This window comes from Prionailurus viverrinus, chromosome B3, assembly GCF_022837055.1.
Source record: "Prionailurus viverrinus isolate Anna chromosome B3, UM_Priviv_1.0, whole genome shotgun sequence".
Lineage (NCBI taxonomy): Eukaryota > Metazoa > Chordata > Mammalia > Carnivora > Felidae > Prionailurus > Prionailurus viverrinus.
Window position 1 is genome coordinate 24,618,879 of NC_062566.1, and position 5,484 is coordinate 24,624,362.

The window sequence follows — 5,484 nt, forward strand, 5'->3', positions numbered from 1 at the left end:
TGCTGGATAAAGAATTCTTGGCTGCATATTTTTCTGATTTAACACACTGAATATATCCTGCTACTCCTTTCTGGCCTGCCAAGTTTCTGTGGATAGGTCTGCTGCAAACCTGATCTGTCTTCCCTTGTAGGTTAAGGACCTTCCCTTGCTGCTTTCATGATTCTCTCCTTGCCTGAGTATTTTGTGAATTTGACTATGATATGCCTTACTGATGGTCGGTTTTTGTTGAATCTAATGGGAGTCTTCTGTGCTTCTTGGATCTTGATATCTGTGTTTTTTCCCAGGTTAGGAAAGTTTTCTGCTCTGATTTGCTCACATAAACCTTCTACCCCTACTTCTCTCTCTTCCTCTTCTGGCACCCCTATGATTCTGAGGTTGTTCCTTTTTAATGAGTCACTGATTTCTCTAATTCTCAAATCATGCTCTTTTGCCTTAATCTCCCTCCTTTTTTCTGCTTGGTTATTCTCCATAAGTTTGTCCTCTATATCATTGATTCTCTGTTCTGCCTCATCCATCCTTGCTGCTGCAGCATCCATTCATGATTGCACCTCAGTTATAGCATTTTTTATTTCATCCTGGCTAGTTTTTACTTCCTTTATCTCTGCAGAAAGGGATTCTAATCTATTTTCGACTCCAGCTAGTATTCTTATTATCGTGATTCTAAATTCTGGTTCAGACATCTTGCTTGTATATGTGTTGGTTAAGTCCCTGGCTGTCGTTTCTTCATGCTCTTTCTTTTGGGGTGAATTCCTTTGTTTTGTCATTTTTGAAGGGAGAAAAGGAATTCATGAGGTAGAAAACTTAAAATTAAAAAATATTTAAATTAAAAAATATTAAAATTTAAAAATTAAACACACACACACACACACACACACACAAATCTAATAAATGATGCTAGATCCTAAGTGTGTTTTGGTCTGGGTGTTGAAAGTGGTTTGACAGATTAGAGAAAAAAAGGTGGGGGGAGAAAAAAAAGGAAATCGTATGAGAATTTGAAAAAATGAATACACTGAAGTAGACTAAAATGAGATGATGGGAGTAAAATAGAATTTGAAAAACTATACACAAAAGTAAAGAATATAGTAGAAAAAAATTAAAGAAAAATATTTTTAATAAAAATTAAAAATAAAAATGAATTTTTTCTTTTTCTGTATTCAAGTAAAAGCAAAGAAGCAAAAAAGAGAAAAAAGATTTAAAAAAGAAAAAAAATCATTTGAAAATTTGAAAAAAATGAATACACTGTAGTAGACTAAAATAAAATGATGGAAGTAAAATAGAATTTGAAAAAATTTACATGAAAGCAAAAAACATAGTAAAAAAATTAAATAAAAATATTTTTAATAGAAATTGAAAGTAAAAATGAAGTTTTTCTCTTTCTTCATTCAAGAAAAAGAAAAGAAACAAAAAAGAAAAAAAAGAAAAAGAAAAAAGGAAATAGTTTGAAAATTTGAAAGGGTGAATACACTGAAGTAGACTAAAATAAAATGATGGAACTAAAACAGAATTTGAAAAAATTTACACAAAAGTAAAAATATAGTAATAAAAAAGAAAAATATTTTTAATAAAAACTGAAAATAAAAATGAATTTTTTCTCTTTCTGCTGAATTCTGTGCTTCAGGTTGTGCAGATTGTTGTGTTAACCCTCTAATCAGTTTTTTAGGTGTGTAAGATGGTTTAGTGTTGGTCTGGCTGTATTTCATGGACGCAAGACACACAAGAAACTTCCATGCTGTTCCACCATCTTGGCTCCTCCCCATGCTTTGATTTGCTTTTCATTCATTATTAATGTGGTGGGTACACTTTAAGGTAATCCCCAAAGATCTAAACCCTGTATAATCCCCTCCCCCTTGAATGGCTGTAACTTTTTTCTGACAACTATAGCAAAAATGAAAGGATTTTGCAGATGTAAGTGAAGTTCTAATCAGTTGACTTTGTGTTCATCAAAAGTAGGTGGGCCTTACTCAATTAGGTGAACCCTTTAAAAGGGCTGCCTGAAGATGGAGACTCAACAGATTCTCTTTTGATCTCATTCTCTTGCTCTCTTGCTCAGTCTCTCTCTCTCTCTTGTTGTGTTACTGACTTTGAAGAAGCAAGCTATCATGAAGTAAAGTTGCAAGTAAATGAATTCTACCACCAGTCTGGGAGCCTGGAAGCATATCCTTCCCTATGTGTGGCACAGCCCACCCAACACATTCATTTCAGCCTTGTAAGACCCCAAGCAGAGAACCTAGTTAAGCCATGCCCAGAATTTTGAGTTATGGAAACAGGGATATAATAAATGGGTGTTATTTTAAGCTACTGAATTTGTACTGAGACAATAATTTTTCCATGTATAATTAATCATGATTTTTTCTTCTTTGTAGCCCATTTTTTTGTTAGCATTCTTGTTTTGAAGAATGACTTAATTACTTAATTCATCAATACATTAAGGCTTTTTCTGTAAGGGCACCATCCCACTTGTCATAAATAATAAACATTCATTGCATTTTTTGGTAAAAGAAGTAAAACTTTAGGTTCTTGTTTCACAAATAAAGTTGGCTCAATTGGTTGTTTTGGGTGATCAGTCAAAGAGACAAAATCCCAGATCTTCATTGGATTCTTCTTACTCTTCTGTTGCTTCAACTTTGGCTGGGGCTGTGGCCACAGGGGCAGCAGCCACAAATGCAGATGGATTAACCAAGAAGGCCTCGACATTTTCAGCAAGTGGGAAGGTATAATCAGTCTCCATAGACAAAGTCAGGACCCATTTGCATCCACTGATGATAGAATGGAGCGCTGATGCAACAGTTGGGTAACCTATCTATAGACATGTGCTGGTAACATTGAGGACAACCTCCAGGAAGCAGGAATGCAGTTTCCTCTGTGATGTCAAACACTTCAAAGGTTGCCATTGTCAAACACCTGCTGGATGATCTGCCCAAAGGAGAAGGGGGAGATTTTCAGCATATTCAGCAGTGTGGCTTTGCTGGCTCCCACCTTGTGTCCAGTCTTAATCAGCTGCATTTTAGTGGTGCTCCAGGAGATTTTAGTGGTGATGGCTAAAGCCTGAAAGAAGGAGGTCTTCTCGGGCTATGGCACCAGCATGGGTGGCAGCTGGCACCTTACTGGTCAGCAGAATGTCCTGTTCTCAGTGAGGTCCTCCTTGATGACACAAAACCCATAATCCCCCCAGATATGAGGCAACAGTTTCTCCTAGAGCTGGGTTGTTCTCCAGATGCCCTTAGATGGCCTTGCACGTCACGGTGTTCTTGCCCATCAGCACCACAGCCTGCCCATTGAGGGATATGCGGATCTGCTGCATTGCTTGGAATCTATGTTGTCTGCTCCGACAATGAAGCATTTTGGATGGTCTTAAGTTGGGTTATCTTAAGGAAGTAGTTGGACTTTCAGGTCACTCTGTCTTCTTTGGGCATCATGGTGGTTCATCAGGGATTTCTATGCAGGGTTTAAAGACTATGTCACCCTCGTGAGGATGCCTGGAAAGAACAACAATCATTGCAGTATTATGTGATCAAATCCATTGGTCTTTCCCACCTGAACTCTACCTTTATTGTGCCACTAGGAAGGCCCATCCTCATCCCAAGGTTACAGGAAGAGTCACATATATTTTAGTCTACTATCTTTGTGTTTTTGCCATTACATTTAAATTTTTTTTTTAATTTTTTTTCCCAACGTTTTTATTTTATTTTTGGGACAGAGAGAGACAGAGCATGAACGGGTGAGGGGCAGAGAGAGAGGGAGACACAGAATCGGAAACAGGCTCCAGGCTCTGAGCCATCAGCCCAGAGCCCGACGCGGGGCTCGAACTCACGGACCGCGAGATCGTGACCTGGCTGAAGTTGGACGCTTAACCGACTGCGCCACCCAGGCGCCCCTACATTTAAATTTTTAATCCATCTGAAGAAGGTTCTGGTAAATGATGTGGTGCAGAGAGGTCTGACCTAATTCTTTTCAAATGTACCAATAATATATACTGAAAATTGTTTGCCTTTCTCCTGAATCATATCAAACCAAAAGTTTGATTTTGGTCTTTTCAATACATTATATTAAATCTGCCTGCTATCTCTGAGGCACCTAGGTGGCTCAGTAGGTTAAGCGTCTGACTTCAGCTCAGGTCATGATCTCCCCACTTGTGGGTTTGAGCCCCATTGTCAGCCTTTGTGCTAACAGCTCAGAGCCTGGAGCCTGCTTCAGATTCTGTGTCTCCCTCTCTCTCTGCCCCTCTCCTACTCATGCTCTGTCCTTTTCTCTCAAAAATAAGTAAACATTAATTTTTTTTAATCTGCCAAGTTCTGCTTTAATATAAAACTGTTTTCATTATTAGAACTTTATAATGCATTTGAATATCTAGTAGGGAGAAACACCCCTCGTTTCTCTTCTTTTATAAACTTTCCTCACTATTCTCACACACTTCTTTTTTCATTTTATCTTTAGAATTATTATGTCAAATTCCATTGGCAATTTAATTATATTTGTGGCATGCCAAACTACATTTATAGATTTATACATTTATAGATTAATTGGAGCAAAATTGACATCATATAAATAATGGTATACTGGACCATATTTTGGTACTCTATGTGTTTTGGTTTTTTGTTTTTTTCCCCACCGGGCCCTAGTCAAGAAAGTTTTCTTCACATAGACTTTTTACATTTCCTGTTGACTTAGCACCAGGGTTTTAAACATTTTCATGTAAAATATATTAATTGTAGGGGTGCCTGGGTGGCTCAGTTGGTTAAGCGTCTGACTCTTGATTCCAGCTCAGGTCATGACCTCGGGGTCATGAAATCTAACCCCACATCGGGCTCCATGCTGGGTGTGGAGCCTGCTTAAGATTCTCTCTCTTTCATTCTCTACCCCTCTCTCAAAAAAATTAATTGTAGTACATTTTTATAATTGTTTATTGCTAGGTTATAGGAAAGATATTTACTTACTTAATTATGCAATCATAAGTTAGCAAAAGTTTGGTGAAAATCATTGAAAGCATTCTATAAGAATCAATTGGCTATATGGAATTTACAGTACAGCGTATTGCATATTTTATTATTATTTGTAAATTCTTTGCTATACTTCTTTATATAAATAAATTTATAATACTCATATATGTATATGTACAAGTTCTTTCCTAGAGAGCCAGTTGTTTTTTTTTAATATTTATGTATTTTTGGGAGTGCACAGGCAGGAGAGGGGCACAGAGAGTGGGGACAGAGGCTGTCTGCTGACAGGCTGACAGCAGAAAGCCCTATGTGGGACTTGAACTAATGAACTGAGAGATCATGACCTGAGCCAAACTTGGACACTCAACTGAGTGAGCCACCCAGGTGCTCCTAGAGAGCCAGTTCTGCTTAAACATTTATCAGCACTCCAGTGGTGGTGTGTATGTGCCTGTACTAGTTAGTCTAAGCCAACAAAGGAGTCTGACTCCTTATCAGTTATTGGATCAGGAATAGGCATATCTAAGCCAGTTTGGGTCAAACAGAAAAT

At 37.7% G+C, this 5,484-nt stretch overlaps 1 pseudogene; it reads right to left on the reverse strand.

Annotated features, from left to right (window-relative positions):
* Positions 1-2,560: 2,560 nt before the first annotated feature.
* LOC125168675 (60S acidic ribosomal protein P0-like) lies at positions 2,561-3,413 on the reverse strand (annotated as a pseudogene).
* Positions 3,414-5,484: the final 2,071 nt, after the last annotated feature.